The sequence below is a fragment of the Lissotriton vulgaris genome, chromosome 5, assembly GCF_964263255.1.
Source record: "Lissotriton vulgaris chromosome 5, aLisVul1.2, whole genome shotgun sequence".
Taxonomy (NCBI): Eukaryota; Metazoa; Chordata; class Amphibia; order Caudata; family Salamandridae; genus Lissotriton; species Lissotriton vulgaris.
Genome location: NC_141693.1, coordinates 1,871,853,939 through 1,871,873,224, shown reverse-complemented (window position 1 = coordinate 1,871,873,224; position 19,286 = coordinate 1,871,853,939).

The following is a 19,286-nucleotide window of genomic DNA, read 5'->3' as shown; positions in this document are numbered from 1 at the left end:
GGCCCAAAAAACGAAAATCACTGAAAAATCATCACAATCCCAATCCATCCATGCCCTCCATGATGTTTAAATTCAAGACAACCCACAGAAAGACTAGGCCCATGCAAGACTCACTACCCTGGCCTGGGCATAAAGGTTGAAAAGTAGGCAAAATGGTTGCAGGCCTAACAACAAAGCCTGCATTCAAAATGGCCACTTGCCTCTCCCAGCACATGGCCAGTGCCTGTAGCAGCACTCAAAATGGCCACCAGCCACATGGCCTGTCCCTCCCCATGAACACCCCCAAAAATCGAAAAACACTGCAAAATCAGCACAATCCCATTCCATCTATGGCCTCCATGATGTTTAAGTTCAAGACAGCCCACAGAAAGACTAGGCCCATGCTAGACTCAAATACCCCTGGTGAAAAGGCCACAAGTACAGGCCCAAAAAACGAAAATCACTGAAAAATCAGCACAATCCCAATCCATCCATGCCCTCCATGATGTTTAAGTTCAAGACAGCCCACAGAAAGACTAGGCCCATGCTAGACTCAAATACCCCTGGTGAAAAGGCCACAAGTACAGGCCCAAAAAACAAAAATCACTGAAAAATCAGCACAATCCCAATCCATCCATGCCCTCCATGATGTTTAAGTTCAAGACAGCCCACAGAAAGACTAGGCCCATGCTAGACTCAAATACCCCTGGTGAAAAGGCCACAAGTACAGGCCCAAAAAACGAAAATCACTGAAAAATCATCACAATCCCAATCCATCCATGCCCTCCATGATGTTTAAATTCAAGACAGCCCACAGAAAGACTAGGCCCATGCAAGACTCACTACCCTGGCCTGGGCATAAAGGTTGAAAAGTAGGCAAGATGGTTGCAGGCCTAACAACAAAGCCTGCATTCAAAATGGCCACTTGCCTCTCCCAGCACATGGCCAGTGCCTGTAGCAGCACTCAAAATGGCCACCAGCCACATGGCCTGTCCCTCCCCATGAACACCCCCAAAAATCGAAAAACACTGCAAAATCAGCACAATCCCATTCCATCCATGGCCTCCATGATGTTTAAGTTCAAGACAGCCCACAGAAAGACTAGGCCCATGCTAGACTCAAATACCCCTGGTGAAAAGGCCACAAGTACAGGCCCAAAAAACGAAAATCACTGAAAAATCATCACAATCCCAATCCAACCATGCCCTCCATGATGTTTAAATTCAAGACAACCTACAGAAAGACTAGGCCCATGCAAGACTCACTACCCTGGCCTGGGCATAAAGGTTGAAAAGTAGGCAAAATGGTTGCAGGCCTAACAACAAAGCCTGCATTCAAAATGGCCACTTGCCTCTCCCAGCACATGGCCAGTGCCTGTAGCAGAACTCAAAATGGCCACCAGCCACATGGCCTGTCCCTCCCCATGAACACCCCCAAAAATCGAAAAACACTGCAAAATCAGCACAATCCCATTCCATCTATGACCTCCATGATGTTTAAGTTCAAGACAGCCCACAGAAAGACTAGGCCCATGCTAGACTCAAATACCCCTGGTGAAAAGGCCACAAGTACAGGCCCAAAAAACGAAAATCACTGAAAAATCAGCACAATCCCAATCCATCCATGCCCTCCATGATGTTTAAGTTCAAGACAGCCCACAGAAAGACTAGGCCCATGCTAGACTCAAATACCCCTGGTGAAAAGGCCACAAGTACAGGCCCAAAAAACGAAAATCACTGAAAGATCAGCACAATCCCAATCCATCCATGCCCTCCATGATGTTTAAGTTCAAGACAGCCCACAGAAAGACTAGGCCCATGCTAGACTCAAATACCCCTGGTGAAAAGGCCACAAGTACAGGCCCAAAAAACGAAAATCACTGAAAAATCATCCCAATCCCAATCCATCCATGCCCTCCATGATGTTTAAATTCAAGACAGCCCACAGAAAGACTAGGCCCATGCAAGACTCACTACCCTGGCCTGGGCATAAAGGTTGAAAAGTAGGCAAAATGGTTGCAGGCCTAACAACAAAGCCTGCATTCAAAATGGCCACTTGCCTCTCCCAGCACATGGCCAGTGCCTGTAGCAGCACTCAAAATGGCCACCAGCCACATGGCCTGTCCCTCCCCATGAACACCCCCAAAAATCGAAAAACACTGCAAAATCAGCACAATCCCATTCCATCCATGGCCTCCATGATGTTTAAGTTCAAGACAGCCCACAGAAAGACTAGGCCCATGCTAGACTCAAATACCCCTGGTGAAAAGGCCACAAGTACAGGCCCAAAAAACGAAAATCACTGAAAAATCAGCACAATCCCAATCCATCCATGCCCTCCATGATGTTTAAGTTCAAGACAGCCCACAGAAAGACTAGGCCCATGCTAGACTCAAATACCACCTGGTGAAAAGGCCACAAGTACAGGCCCAAAAAACGAAAATCACTGAAAAATCAGCACAATCCCAATCCATCCATGCCCTCCATGATGTTTAAGTTCAAGACAACCCACAGAAAGACTCAGTCCACCCACCACTGAGTACCCCTGGGCAAAAGGCCCCAAAACAGCCCAAAAATCGAAAATTCCAAAATTTTAGTTGCAGCAACTGTAATGCCCCAAACAAACTTACTTGTAAAATTTCTAATCCAACAGTGATCCAAAGAAAGTCAAAAAGGCCTCAAATCCAAATATCCAGCAGCATCCACAAAAAGTAATCCTTCCAGCTCCAGATCCAAATGAAAAGTGACCAGGAGATGGACAAAGCACTGGGAGGAGCCTGCTGGACAGGAACAGGAAGTTGAAGACTGTGGGACACTTCCTTCCTCCCACCCCCTCCCCCCTCCCCAAAATGGACTCCTCGCTAAAAAAGTGCAGGCAAATGTCAACCTAAGGAGTTATTCAGATAAAAATCATCATTTCAAGAAGGTTTATGCTGCTTGCTGGTGGATTTCTTGTGCAGAATTGCATATTTGATATTTTCGCTTCTGCGAGATTGTTGCTGCTCGCCGCATCTCAAATCTCGCAATTGCGAAGTACCGCGAGACGTGATCTCGCCGTACTCGCGTTGACAAACTATCGCTGGCAAGCCGCGATGACGTAATCGCGCTCGCGAATTCCCGCGGGATCACACAGCAAGATCCAAAATGGCGCAGCACTCGCAAACTATCGAGAAAAACAACTCGGCAAACGATGATAAACGCCGCGCCCCGCAAAAATTGTATCACCAACGCCGCGCGCCGCAAAAAAAATCCGCTGCGTGCGAATTTGCGGATTTTGCGGGAAATTCGCAAATCTCGCGGATTGCGAATTTCCCCAAAATCCGCAAAATCCGCGAGCGTAACGGATTTTCCGCCCATGCTTAGTGACGTACCTCAGCTTTAGCGGCGGCGCTGTCGCTGGATGGACCTTGATTTAAATGATGATGTTATGAAGCACAGGATGGAAGTGAGGTGCTGTAACTTGAGAGATGTAGAGGCAAATGGTGTTCCCCTTTCTTCCAACTTTAGTAGAAGCATGGGATGTAATATTTCTGTTGTGGTTTGTGGTTAGTGGATGAAAGAGAGGTGAACAAAACAAATTGTTACCAAATCTCGCAAGAAATTATCAGCGTCTAGGCAATAGAATGACCTTGTTGTTGAAGTCGCATGTTATGAACTTTACTTTACCCTGTTATACAAGCTACATCGTGGTGGGCATCCATACTGTAATTGTGCAGCTATAATTCATATTTAATGAGTTATTTTCTTCATGTTTTTCCTTCCTTCCTTGCTGCACTTATTCAGAAAACCATAAGATGTTTCATTGTTAGAGTGAGTGATTGAATGTTTCTTTTCCCCTTGCTATGAGTCCTTGTATCTGGAAGTTCTTTTTGTGTTTAATTGAAGGGGGAAGGTGTGTGCGATTTGGGATGTTAGTCTCGTGCTCCAAGTTCCTGGAATGTTTTATTGCGAATGTTCCAGGTTACCAGAGACTTTGGGGCAGATGAATGAGGAGATGTGGAGTACCATGCTCTGCTTGGTTGGGGGTCACTGAATAAAGGGAAACTTTTCTTTTGGAAAGTGAATGGATTTCTATCTTTACACCGTGTACAATCCTTTCAAGACGGCATGAGAGCAATGGCGGGTTGGATGGCCCAGAACTTCCTCCAATGCAATGTGTCCAAAACGGAGGTCATGTTGTTTGGAGGGGCCACCCTGCTCTGGTCGCCGGATTGGTGGCCACTTGAGCTAGGACCTGTCCCAGCGCCCAAACTGACCATCAAAAATCTGGGAGTGCGCCTGGACCAAGCTCAGATTATGAAAGATCACGTCAGTCAGGTCACGGGAACGTGTTTCCGTACAATTGGTCTCCTACGGCGTATTTTCCCCTTCCTACCTAACACTCATAGGAAAACGTTGGTGCAGGCACTAGTCCTTGGACGAGTGGACTATTGTAATAGTCTACTCATTTCCGCCAACCAGGAACAACTACGCAGACTGCAGGTGGTGCAGAATACTGCGGCAAGACTCATACTGAATGCTCCTCCCCGTACCCCTTCCCGCCCTCTTCTCTCCCACCTTCATTGGCTCCCAGTGCAACAGCGAATAAACTTCAAAATCTGCTGCATTATGCACAAGTGCATATATGGATCTGGTCCCAAATATTTAAAAGAGATTTTTCTTCCCTATTCTCCAGGACGTGCTCTGCGTTCCAGCAACACCATGCTACTGCATGTGCCTAAAGTTTTCAGAGCGAGACAGGGGGGGCGAGCACCCTCCCTTAAAGGCCCCTTGTTGTGGAACTCTCTTCCACCCCAGATGAGACAAATCCCTAACCTTTTTTCCTTTAGGAAAAAACTAAAAACTCATCTGTTCGCACACGAATAATCTGGCTACTCTCTCTGTTATCCTCCTCACTACAGTTTGCTCAACTCATGCAGAAGCTACGCGCAGAGATACCCCTTCGGGGCTGATTCAGGCGCGATACAAGACTATAAATAAATAAATAAATGCACGCACTCTTGCACCGTAGTGCAAAAGTACCCTTCCAGTAAAAAATACTATGTTTCGACAAAGTTTATTACTTTTCAGTATGGTACAAAAAAAGCATATATGCAAAATTGAAAAGTTTAGAGAAACGAAGGGGCATATCAACAAGGGTATAGCGCAGCACGGAGCTGTGGCAAATTTTGTAGCACCACACCATTTCCAAAACTCAGGGAAGTGCCGTATTTACAACAATACGCCCCACCCGTGTGTTTTCCCTAGTCCTGGCACTGAAAAATATCTGCCTAGTGCCAACACAGACACTCTTGTGACATAGTGCAAGAGTGCCTGCATCTCAGAGAATGACTGTTTATATGCAGGAAGGCTTTCCTTCCTGCACATAAACAATCTATAATGTCGATTTGCTACTTCTATGTGATAGAATTAACAAATGGTCAATATTTAATGATTGTTTATGTGCAGAAAAGGACACCTTCAGGCACATAAACAATCAATAAAGGCATTGTGCAGTTTCTATGTGGGCTTATAGCCCTATTGTAACTTGCACTATATCCCATGTGTGGACATATCTGCATGAGCAGATTTGACCCTACAATATCAAGTCCACCTTATATATTGTAAGTGCACAGGAACGCTACAGAGAGTATGTGGGCTGGATACTTGTCATTGTGACTTTCCTTACATGATGGCTTCACTGTGCCCTACGTTGTTTGATACCAAACATCTCATATTCATAAATCCTCACTGATGCCAGTGTTGGATTTATTATTAAATGCACACAGGAGACCTTTTAATGGGTCACCTGAAAACCTATCAAGCACTGATGTGGTCTCTGACCAGTCTTAGCCAGCCTGCCACCACCAGACACGTTTCTGACCTCATGAGCGCTCTCAGAGGATGGGAACACAAAGCCTGCTCTGAACAGAAATGCTTCACAACTCCTCCACACAGGATGGCCTTCCAGGATGGAATGCTTCAAAGGCAATGCCACCTTTGAAATGTGACCCATGCAGCCTCAGATAGTGGAGGATGCCAACCCCCCTTTCTTTCTCCACATTTGGCAGGAGGACAGAAGGGAAAATGTGTTACATTTGGAGGTAGGTCCCAATTCATGTAGCATCACCCTTAAGGTGGGGCAGGTGATGTGGTCCCCACTTTTCATTTCCTTCCATCTTGGTTTGTGAGAAAAATAGCCATTTAGGGTCATGGTATTGCCCTTTCCTACAGGAAGCTGTCACTTAGATGTGTAGACACCCTAACGGTAGGTAGCCCATTTGATACTACCTATCTCCCCCTGCAACACCCCTAAATTCAGTATTTAGGTGGCATCCCTGTAACCTGAACTTAGATTTGACATACTCAGAGAAGAAAAGGAGAAAGATGAGCTGCTGACCAGCAGACTGAAGCCTTGCTGCAGAAAATTGTTGCTAAACCCTGTCTGATGCTTTAAGGCCGCAGAAATCATGGTGTGCTGTCTTGTCCTGCAACTGTAAGGCCAAGACCTCCAGAGCTCCTCCAGCTTTCTACAACTCATCTAAGAACTCCCTTGGAGTAGAGTAGAAGTCTGTATTGTTGACCTGCTTCTTCCTGGTGATGCAGCACCCAAAACCAAAAGTAGTACACCAGCTCCGGACGATCAGATCTGGACTCCCAACAAGTTTTGGAGGCACCAGGATCTACCAGAGCCATGCTCACCAATACCAAGGTACCAGACTCTCCTCAGCATTCACCAAGATAAAGAGCCCAGTCCAGACTCTAACTACTCAGGAAGCAAGCACCTGTCAAGGGATGTCAAGACCTCTGAGACTCACTTTGTGAGTGGCCCAGCTGTCCAACATCATCTCTTTAAGCTGGCTATTCCTGACAGAGAGGACATCTCGACGCACACTGCCCCGCTCACCTATCTGCTTTACAACTGGCCTGACCGGCCTTGGTAACAATGATCCAACTGTACTCCCATGGTCCTGAGGTCCTTGTGACCTGCTCCCTTGAGTGGGATCCCTCAGACTTACCTTTGTGCAGTGTGTTTTCAAGAGGCCCCCTTCTTCACAGCACACCAGCTACCAACAATCTCAGCACCCTACTCCTGGTCGAATCCGGGATGCTCCCAAGAATCCACTGGTGGAACATTGGCTTGCTACTTAGTTAAATCCCAAAAGGTGAACCTTGACATCCAACTTTGTGATTTTATATGCATTTTCTCCCATTGTTTTCAATGGTGCGTACTTGCGAACAAAAGTAATTAATTTTGTGAACTTTTGAAATTGCTATCTTAAAAAGTACTTACTGTAGATCGAAGTTCTTGGTCATAAAAATTATATTAAAATAGGTGTTATCTTTGTAAATTAGTCTTGGATTTATTCTTGAGTGTATGTCTCATTTATTGTCTCTGGGAGTACTTTTCATCTGGGTAAGCATACCTGCCATGTTTCCCAGGTCCAAGCATTACTAGTTAGGCCACGCTTGTTACTTTCATGGACTTCTGGGTGTTATAGTCTTGGTTTTATACGGGTATATGACTGAGTCCAGGATCATAAGAAAGAAGTCAAGACTGGCCTAAATAGTCACGCAAGGACCTGGGAACCTTGTAGAATGCACAGTTCACACAAGACATAAAACGTACGGGGTTGCGAACAGCAACGTGATGATGAGGACAACGGCAAGGAGGAGACACCATGACGAGGAGAAGGGTTTCCCGCAGATGACAGAAGAGAAGGTAAGTTGGGTTTTTTACCCTTTTTTGGGCTGTGGTGCAGGGGCTGAGGGCCATACTTTACTCTGCCACGGAGTCAGAGTTTTGCCTCAACTTCGCGTTCCCAGTGGGGCACGGAGTTGGTAAAACTCCGCTGGCGGAGCAGAGTATGCCGCCTGGACTTCCAACATACTCGTGGCCACAGAGAGGGCCGGCACTGAAAGTGACGGAACCCGACCCTAATACAAAGAGCTGGAAAAAGAACATTGAAAGGAACACACTTAAAAGGAGAAAAAAAACTGTGTAAACGCATGAAGCCATTAACCAAGCAAAACTTTACATAAACATAGCTGGCCAACGGGTCAGTGCTTAATTTGTGCTAGGTGTGGGCGGAAAATCCGTTCCGCTCGCGGATTTTGCGGATTTTCGGGAAATCCGCAATCCGCGAGATTTGCGAATTTCCCGCAAAATCCGCAAATCCGCGAGCAGCGGATTTTGCTCGCGCTGCTCGCACTGTTAGCGTGAGTTCGCGCCCCGCGAATAAGTGCGAAATTGCAGAAATACGATCTTGGCAAAACTGAAAGTAACTACTTACCAGGTTCAAAAGTTCAGGCACATCTTTAGTAGCCATTTCCTGTAGGGCTTCCTGAGGGGCCCCTCCAGAGTTCAGTTGCCAGTTGAAACTATTATGTGACCCTGCTCTGAACCTCAGAATAGTTACACATATGCCACAAAGGTCCTGAATTACAGCTAAGGGAGACAAGCAGGAGCCAGGCTGGAAGTTAAAATCCATTAATCAGCCCCTAATTCATTATTGTCAGTTGGGGCAGGGCAGGTGTTGTAACTAATTTTGCAACAATGAAAGCACTTAGCAAGTGCAAAAGATCACTAATCAGGGCGCACTAAGGAAGCAGGTGCCAGCTAAAAAAATATTCTGTGACACATTAATCAGCCCCAAATTAATTCAGGTCACTTGAGGCAGGGAAGGTGTGCTTTGCTTTGCCGAAAATAATGTACACTGGACAACCAGAGGGTGTAGTGATGAAACAGAGGGTGGCATGGGTGGGCCAGAGGGTGGCATGAGTAGTCAGAGAGTGGCAGTGGTGACAGAGAGTGGCAGTGATGAAGAAGAGTGTCCCAAACAGGCTGGACACGTAGAAACAACAAGTTCGCAAAACTTGCGACCCGACAGGTAAGTTCGCAAATTGCGAAATTGTAAAAACCCTCGCGAACTGGCAGAAACACGGGCGAACACAAAAAAAAAAAAAAATCCGCAAATTCGCGGGAATTCGCGGATTTTGCGGATTGCGAATCCGCAAATCCGCAAAATTCGCGGATTGCCAATCCGCAAAATCCGCTCATGCTTTGTGCCAGTGGTTTCCAGTGCTTGTCACTGGCATTTAACTTTAAACAAAGGCACATATGACAGCTGCCACATGGTGGCGCTTTTTGCTTCATTTAGAGATGAGCAGGACAACAGGTATTTATTCATTTAATATACATTAAAAATATATATTGCCAGTCGCCCAACTTTTTCTTATAGCTTTGAGGGCCTCGAACAGTCAAAATTGTCACCCTGGTGTTAGTGTGATGGTTAATAGTTGTGCATGTACTATCGTTGGCAGCGCTGGCAGTGGCAATGGGTGATGCAAGCTGCTGTGGCCTCCTGGTGTGGGCTCTGGTACTTATTGTTTTACAAATTAAGCACTTGGCCCACTGCACAAACAGGCGCGTGTTGAGCAGCGGAGCGAGCCTGTATGCAGCTATTCTGTTATCGTTCATTTCGAGACAATATTATATCTGCAAATGCGAGTATAAATAGTCGTATAATGTCTGCAATCTTACCCGATCGAGAAGTCCACAGGGGCTCAGAGGCGCTGGGTCGGTACAGTTGCAGGGCTTACCTTCCTTGCGCCGTGCAGGCTTTGTTCCCGATCGTCTTTGTCCGTGCCCTGCTCTATCTCCGAGGCTTAAGCTGCTGTCTACTGATGCCAACGCAAACCTATCTAATCCTGCAGCTGCTCTCATGACAGAAGCTTCAGGATTGGAAGTGGCAGGCTAACCCAGAACTCCTTTTCATATTGGGAGTCTTTGTCTGCAATCCCCGGCTGTTAACACAGCTTCTGAATTGGTGTGTCCAGAAGTGCGCATGTCGTGCTGGCTGTCTTGCAACAGCCAGCCTATACTCAGCACTTTTCACGTCATCCACGCTACTGCGTATCAATCAGCACAGTATAGGAGAAAACAACAAGAGTATAACCCATAGACCAGATTGAGATTTGGGTATATATTTGTTTTAAGCAACAGTATTTCAATCGGATTCAATGAGGAAGGCAAATACACGTGCATGTACAAGACATTACAAGGTCGCAAAAGAAGGAGAGACTCTCTGTATTAATTTTGGAAAGTGCATGTAACATCATATATTAAAATGACATCATATACAGGACAGTTGTAAAAGCACTGTTGGCATAAAATGCGATGGCAACCCAAGGGGGCTTTGTGCACTTGATGCTCGTGAAACAAAAAGTGACGACTCAAGTGACAGGTGGGAAAACACAGCGAAGGACGCAAGGTGACAACGTTAAAAACAATATGTACAAAAGCAATGGTTCGTCATCAATGAATGGATAACAAATATTCGTTTGGCAACCAAAGTTGAGAGTGTGCCGTGAGTCGCGCTGTACGTAGGGTCGACGGCGTTTCGATCCTATCTTGTCAGGATCATCAACAGGACCGGGTTGCCAGTTTGGGAAGTGCTGTGTGGGAAAGGAGAGGAAGAATGAGGGTAGCGGGTGGGAGAAGTTGGGCGGAGCTGCCGCGGTGTCTCTGGGGGCAGAGGTGAGCAGAGGGATGAGATGTGAATAAAACACTGGGGGGCTGGGAGTAACAGACAAGGCCCGTGGCGGGCTGAGCAAGAAGGGAGAAGGGGCCGGTGGGATCGGGGGGAAGAAGGGTTAGAGGCAAAGGCCGGAGGGTGGGGGGTTGGTAAATGGTGCTGGGGATCTAGTTGCATCCAGTTGGGTGTCACGGGCTGCGTGGGACCAGGCGTGATGTGAAGACCCATGGTGGTGGATATATCCTGGGTGTGGGAGGTACCAAGGATGAGGGTGGCTGTGTGGTGATTCAGGGGGCACTGGGTGCGCTGTGCTGGGGAAGGGGGACTTTATAAAAGGGAAGGTGAAGGACTGGGGAGACTGACGAGTCAGTGGGAGGGTCACTGAGGGATGTCAGAGGGGTCAGGGTGGGACACGCGGAAGGAGAAGGAAGAAGCGGTGTGGCCAGGAGGCCGTAAAAACGTACATGTGGGCAATGAGCAGTACACTCTGTACTGTCCAGGCACTGTCCGCTGATGCTTGAAAAGGCTATGTAGCGGGTTCTTAACGGTTGAGAAAATCTACTCAGTGCGCTTGGAGTAATCCAGGTACTGTTCGTTAATGCTCGAAAAATCTCGATATGGTGTTCCTAGGGAGTGAGAGAAAGGAGTTGGAACTGGAGGGAGTGCAAGCTGCAGGGGAGGGGGCGAGGCGCTAGGCGCGAGCAAACGTACGTTGAGTTAGCACGATTGGAGAACGAAGGTAGGTGGAGGTGCAGTGTCGCAGCCCCAAACTGCAGTGTGCCTCCAGCCTAGTCAATGCGGAGTTGGGGGGCAGACCACCGATCCACTGTCAGGGTCCCATAGTAGGTACCTAGAGCCGGGAAAAGAGGAATCGGGTTGGCAAGCGAATGGTAACGCAGCCTCCGGGGAAGGTAGGAGCAGGTGGAGGCTTGGCTTACCTAATTAAAGAGTTGAGATTTCCGCCGAATGAATCCAGGGGCCGTCAGTCGGCTGTAGAGTCTCGTTATTTGACTGCAGTCACACCCGGTATCCAAGTGAAGTGGCGAGGCGATGGATTACAGTGAAGTCTCAGGGTGGGCGTGGCCTACGACGCGGGTGGGTTCAGGTAGGGAAGGAGGAGTGGGGAAAAGGTGACGTGCTTCAGAAGGGAGGCAATCCAAGAAAGACTAGGCGTCAGTGCTGAGAATACTCCGTAAGGGTCTGGAGTAGTCAGGCGTGTAAAGTAGGACACACGCAGCTGGCTAATGAAATGTGACAAATTGAGAGACTTGTGTATTAAAAGGAAGCATTTCATAAACATTATGATTATATGCATACAATTCGGATTTTATGGAAAGTACAATGTGGTATGTAAAGACATTTTCAAACACAATGGCTATGCACACAATAATGAAGGGTACAAAAAATAGCGCAGTTAAGGAGGTCGAGGTTGGGAGCCAGGAAACCTCAAGTGTGATGGGTGGGGGTGTCATACTTGTATGGTGCTGTTCCATTCGTCAACCATGTTTAACAATAGCAAAGTTGGGAGCAAAGCAGGCGCTCATAGAAACACTTTTAATTTGTAGGTAGAAACTGTCTTGATAAAGGAAATAGTTATTCTCCAGGGGGATGCGTATGAGGTTCATAATAAAGGAGGTAGGAATTAGGGTCGGTCGTGGCCTGGTTTCAAGCATATCCTCAATGACTGAGAGACCCTCCTCATGGGGGATGTTAGAGTGTGGGGAACGAATTCCTTAATCACAGCATCGATATATTTGCCCAATGGCTCGAGTATGGACCCGCAACCGAAGACAATCGGCCGCCACGCACAAGGAATTTCTATTCTTGAACAACTCACACCCCCGCACACCGGTAATTTATGTCCTCCCTAAGATCCACAAAGATTCACAAGTACTCTTTCTTGAACCCCCACTGTTCTCCTACCAATGTGGACAGAATCTTGCCAACCATCTAGTACATGTCATTACATGGCAGACTAAACCCACACAACCAGACTCTATCACTGCCGCTTGGGGTTTACCACCACTGATCGGACACTACAGGTGCCAATCCTGTATTGTTTGTGATCTCACTTACAATATGAAGGAATTCAAGATCAACAACAAGACCTACCCCCTCAAAACCCTCACGAACTGCAAATCCCAGAATGTGATCTACGCCATCCGCTGTCCTTGCGACCTGGTGTACATCGGTCAGACCACCCAAATGATCAAACAAAGGATAATACAACATAAAAGCAGAATCCACTGCAAGGTCCTGACCGCACCCCTAGTTTTGCACTATGTTATGTTATGTTATGTTATAGCGCTCTTGTATAGCGCGCGGCTACTCGAAAAGAGTGTCCCGGCGCTTTCCACCTGCAGCTCAGAATAAAAATAACACAACACAGCAAAAAGAATAAGAAAAAGAAAAAGAACTGAAACTGAAACAATAAGAACAGCCTAAAGATTAAAAAGCCAAGTCTTCAGGCTCTTCCTGAACTGGAACAAATTGGCAGTGCTGCGCAGCGAAAGAGGAAGCGAGTTCCACAGCTGTGGAGCTTTGCAGCTGAAAGAGCGCCCTCCCGTACGGGCCTTCCTCACCCGAGGGACCACCGCTTTGTAAAGGGATTCCGAGCGCAAGGAGCGGACTGGTCGATAGAAGGCCAGTCTCCGCCGCAGGTATCCAGCCCCTGATCCAAACAGGGCTTTGTGCATCAGAGTCAGGGATTTAAACTGGATCCGCTTCCGGATAGGCAGCCAGTGTAGCGCCTGTAGCAGCCCGGAAGCTCGGGCTCGTCTACGCAGGCCAAAGATAGCCCGGGCGGCAGAGTTCTGTACCACCTGTAGGCGCTGAACTAGGTAATCAGGGAGGCCAAGGAAGAGGGCATTAGCATAATCTAGCCTAGAGCCGACGAGAGCCTGCACAGTAATACGCCTGTGCTCCTCAGACAGCAGGGGCAGGAATTTACGGAGCATTTTCAAAATTCCATAACAGGTGCCAGCCAGACCCAGAATATGTGTTCGCAGCGACAGCTGGTTGTCCAGCTTGACACCCAGATTTTTAGCCACCAAAGAAGACTGTGCAGGAGGGCTCATGTCGGACGGCCACCAATGCTGCCACTCCGGATCGACAACGCAACCAAAAAACAGAACCTCGGACTTGCTAGAGTTGGCCCTTAGACTGTTCCGTTGGAACCAGTCAAAGACCAATGTAAGACAGTCCCGAATTCTCCCTCCATCAAACTCCTGGTCTTTCCCGCATGTGAAGAGGAGTTGCGTGTCGTCGGCGTAGGAGACGATCTGGGCCCCATATGCTTCCACCAAGGCCGCCAAAGGGGACATAAAGATGTTAAATAACGTGGGGCTCAACACAGAACCCTGTGGAACCCCAACTCCCAATGGCGGCATCTCGGCAGAGCTCTCGGAAACCCAGACCGTCTGGCGGCGGCCTTCAAGGAAGGATGTAAACCACCTGAGCGCCGTCCCCCTAAGGCCGATGTCATAAAGCCTCGCTAAGAGCGCCCTATGGGGGACGGTGTCGAAGGCCGCCGATAGATCTAACATGACCAGCATGGCCCTCCCGCCGACATCCAGAGTCTCCCTGATGATCTCAGTGACCTCTAGCAATGCCGTTTCCATACTAAAATTAGGACGGAAACCGGATTGGGATGGGTGGAGCAGATTGTTAGCTTCCAAAAAGCGCGACAGGACACCGTGGACGTGTTTTTCCGTGATCTTCGTGAGGGCCGGAAGAAGTGAAATTGGCCTATAATTGGCCAGAGCCTCGGCGTCAAGACCCGGTTTCTTTAGGAGGGGGATCACCATCGCTCTTTTCCAAGAGCTAGGGACCCTCCCCTCCCTCAAAGAGGCGTTGAGGATGGGATTAACCAGCGGATTCACCACCTCCGCCATCCCAGCCAAAAATTTGGCGGGGCAAGGGTCTAGTGGCGAGCCAGATTTCAAATTGGCCAGCAGCTGCCTGGACACATCGCTGGAAACAGCAGGAAAATCAGACAGCACCGCCGCCGGTGTGTGCGGAAGTCCGCACCCAGCCCCGGTGACGCCGCTTCCATCCTCCGGTCCTTCCACAAAGGAGGCCTGAATCGCCTTGATCTTATTAGTAAAGAAGCCGGCAAGATCACCTGCCCACGTGTCCGAAGAAACCAAAGGGGGCGATTGGGAACTAGGGGTCGTGAACTCCTTCACAATGGTGAAGATCTCCTTACAGGAGTTCGCGGATGCCTCGATCCTCCTAGCCAAATAGTCCCTCTTAGCTCCCAGAATGTCCTGATGGTAGGCCTTCACCGCCGCCTTGTAGGCGAGTTTAGCCTCCCCATCATACAGACGGCGCCAGGCCCTCTCGGCCACCTTACATTGGCTGCGAGCCACACGAAGAGCCTCCGTAAACCACGGTGCAGATTGCCGTGCCACCGTGGATCGGGGGGCTGCCTTGGGGGCCAGATCGTCCAGCCTGTCAATGAGCCACAGCTGCAGAGCCTCAGTGTCGCTATCCAGATCGCCCGAAAGATGGCATGGGTGATCCAGAAGCGCCTGTTCCAGCATGTCAGGTGTCACTCTCTGCAGCGCTCTCGAGGCCGGTCTAGACAAGACCGAGGCACTGTTATCCGGCCGCGCACTCTCCAGCACCGAAAATCTGATCAGCCTGTGATCGGACCAGAGCACCGGCAGGGTGTCAACCTCCATAAGAGGGACAGACGAAAACACCTGATCCAGGGTATGCCCCTTCTCATGAGTTGGCCCCGACACGAACGGTATAAGACCCAGTGGAGATGTAATATCCAACAGTTTAACCGCATCCGGGTCGTCCGCTACGTCAAGGTGGAAGTTGAAATCACCGGCCATGACGCAGTGCTGTGAGGTCAGCACCAACTCAGAGACAGCTGTCTGCAGATCTTCCAGGAAGGAACCCAAAGGGCCTGGTGGTCTATAAACCAACAACCCCTTCAGAGCCTGGCCCGGGGACAGTCTGAGCGTGAAGGCGAGCGACTCAGCGCTCCCGATGGAATTAAGGGGAAGAACTGAGCAGGAAACGCTCTTTTTCACCACTACCGCCACTCCCCCTCCTCTACCCTTCACTCTATCCTGCCGGAAGATATTATACGCCGGAGGAATGGCTGAGAAGACATCCGGGTTGGAAGCCTCTCCCAACCAGGTTTCGGTAAGTAGTAGGCAAAGGGGATTTTCCCTAACAAGAAGATCATAAATATGCAGGGCATGGCAACCTACCGACCTCGTATTCAACAGCAAACAAAGATGCTGTGCGCCAGCCGTTGCAGGACGAGGAACATTGACATGGGTCCAGGAAGGCGTCCAGCCACAACCCGGACAACGGCGTTTACCCTTAAATCGCCCCGGGAAAACGGAACGGCAGGAGCTAGAGTGGCCCCGCATATCCCGCAACATCGCAGAGGTGTAGCAGATCATCTCAGCCAGAATGTCGACGGACCGGCGTCCCCCGCCGCCCCGGCGCCTCCGGGACGCTGACGGGTGCAGACGGGCAGGACTCCGGCACGACTCAGGCTAAGCTAAGGCGTCCACCTGCGCGTCACGCTGCGCGTGAGGGAGCGACTTTAAATAGGCGCTCCAATCAGCCCTGAGCGTGCGAGTCCGCTCCAAGATGGCGGCCGCCGCTGGCTGAGGTGTCCCAAACAAAGATGGCGCCCAAAATGACCCCCAGGACCCGGACCCACCGAAATGGTGGTGCTTTTCAGGCAGAGAATGCCGTTTTTTAAATGCAGGTAAGGGGAGAGAGGGGCGCAGGCTTCAGACAAGCAGGCTAAAAGCAGGGGTAAATAGAACAGAAAAACGAACCCAAATACAAAACCAGGAAGCATTAAAATACTCTGCGCTAGTAACAGCGCGAGTGCAGCGATGTGGTAGATGGTCTACCACTACATTGCAAAGAACCACACTGAACTTAAAATGTCATGGCAAGTGGTTGAACAACCATTGCTACCCATCAGAGGCGGTAATCTTCAGAGCCTACTGAATCACAGGGAATGTAAATGGATCACACTCTGCAACTCCGTCAATCAGGGGTTAAACATGATTGACGAATGGAACAGCACCATACAAGTATGACACCCCCACCCGTCACACTTGAGGTTTCCTGGCTCCCAACCTTGACCCCCTTATCTGCGCTAGATGGCCTTTGCTGATTCCCCCACACCAGGCAGGCTTCTTCCATACTGCTGCCTCCTCTGACACCCTGGCCACTAGCCTCCCTCACAGGCCCTTTTTTGCCACTCTCTAGGGTCTCTAATCTGACACCTACCGTTCCCTGGTATCTCCAATCCACTAGCATTGCAGCGACTAATAGCATATTGCTACAATGTATTTTTTGTACCCTTCAATATTGTGTGCATAGCCATTGTGTTTGAAAATGTCTTTCCATGACACATTGTACTTTCCGTAAAATCCGAATTGTATGCATATAATCATAATGTTTGCTTTTAATTCACAAGTCGGAAACCTGACTCCCAATTTCGCACATTTCATTAGCCAGCTGCGTGTGTCCTACTTTACACGCCTGACTACTCCAGACCCTTGCGGAGTATTCTCAGCTCGGACGCCTAGTCTTTCTTGCATTGCCTCCCTTCTGAAGCACGCCACCTTTTCCCCACCCCTCCTTCCCTACCTGCACCACCCTGCGTCGTAGGCCACGCCCATCCCCCTAGACTTCACTGTACTCCATCGCCTCGCCACTTCACTTGGATACTGGGTGTGACTGCAGTCAAATAACGAGACTCTACAGCCACCCGACGGCCCCTTGATTCATTTGGCGGCAATCTCAACTCTTTAATTAGGTAAGCCAAGCCCCCAGCTGCTCCTACCTTCCCCAGAGGCTGAGTTACCATTCGGATGCCAACCCGACTCCTCTTTTCCCAGCTCTAGGTACCTACTATGGGACCACGGCAGTGGATCGGTGGTCCGACCCTGCCCCCCAACTCCGCATTGACTAGGCTGGAGGCACACTGCAGTTCAGGGCTCTGACACTGCACCTCCACCTAGTTTTGTTCTCCTATCGTGCCAACTCAATGTAAGTTTGCTCGCCCCTAGCACCTCACCCCCTCCCCTGCAGCTCGCACTCCCTCCAGTTCCAACTCCTTTCTCTCACTCCCTAGGAACACCATATCGAGATTTTTCGAGCATTAACGAACAGTACCTGGATTACTCCAAGTGCACTGAGTAGATTCTCTCACTCGCTAAGAACCCGCTACATAGCCTTTTCAAGCATCACCAGACAGTACCTGGACAGTACAGAGTATACTGCTCATTGCCCACATGTAATTTTTTAAGGTCTCCCGGCCACACCGCTTCTTCCTTCTCCTTCCGCGTGTCCCGCCCTGACCCCTCTGACATCCCTCAGTGACCCTCCCACTGACTCGCTGGTCTCCCCAGTCCTTCACCTTCCCTTTTACCAAGCCCCCCTTCCCTAGCCCAGCGCAACCCGCTCCCCCCCCCGAATCACCACACAGCCACCCTCATCCTTGGTACCTCCCACACCCAGGATATATCCACCACCATGAGTCTACACATCACACCTGGTCCCACGCAGCCTGTGACGCCCAACTGGATGCAACTAGATCCCCAGCACCATTGCCCAACCCCCACCCTCCAGCCTTTCCCTCTAACCTTTCTTCCCCCCGATCCCACTGGCCCCTTATCCCTTCTTGCTCTGCCCGCCTTGGGCCTAGCCCTCTGTTACTCCCAGCCCACCAGTGTTTTATTCACATCTCATCCCCCTGCTCACCTCTGCCCCCAGAGACACCGCGCTAGCTCCACCCAACTTCTCCCGGCCGCTACCCTCATTCTTCGTCTCCTTTCCCACTCAGCACTTCCCAAACTGGCAACCCAGTCCTGATGATGATCCTGACTAGATAGGATCGAAACGCCGTCAACCCTACGTACAGCGCGACTCATGGCGCACTCTCAACTTTGGTTCCCAAACGAATATTTGTTATCCATTCATTGATGACGAACCATTGCTTTTGTACAGTTAATTACGCACGTCAATTACAGGTGTTGGCAATTGCCTTCAATCACTTTCATTATAAATACAGCGGTGTCTTGCCACCATGTCTAGGCTCATCGGAATACGGATTGCGGTCAAGACGAGGGCTTCCTGGACAATCTTTGCCACAGGACGGTTTATTACGATCGGTAAGAGGGTTGGTTAAACTTTGTTTCTGATTCCTTTTCTCCGGACTCTGGACGCTTAACATAGTGCTGCCTGTTTTAACCTCCGGGTGGTCCCTTTTGCTTGGATTCTTGGATCAGGAGCACAAGACTACCGGGGGCCCGTTATAACGTTCTTGTTCCTCTGGATGGGGGGGGAGGTAATATCTACGAGTCACAGATAACCTGCCGCTTTGGATACTTTAGGTACCATAATCATTCTTAGGACCCTTCACGAGTCACGGGGGCACCGAGTTTGAGGGGAGATATTATCGCTATTTGCCCCATTGAGGTTTAACCTATTAAAATGATATTGTGCTACAGCCTACCTTTATTGTTGACAACTATTTAACCTTTCGCTGTTCTGGATAAGAGGCTCATTTGCCTGATCTAGCTCATGTTTTCATCTTTCCAGACCTGACAGGCTACCAATTCCAACATCTCTGCTCAAGTAGTTTAAAGAGTTGGACACCTAGAGGGACATTATAAGCCAAGACAGGTAACATTATACCTCACAGTTCTAGAGTTCTTTAAGCATTGATTTATCTGGGGTTATACTATCACCCCCCTTATGATCCGCATTGATTTTCCTGTAGACCCTGCTCTTCCAG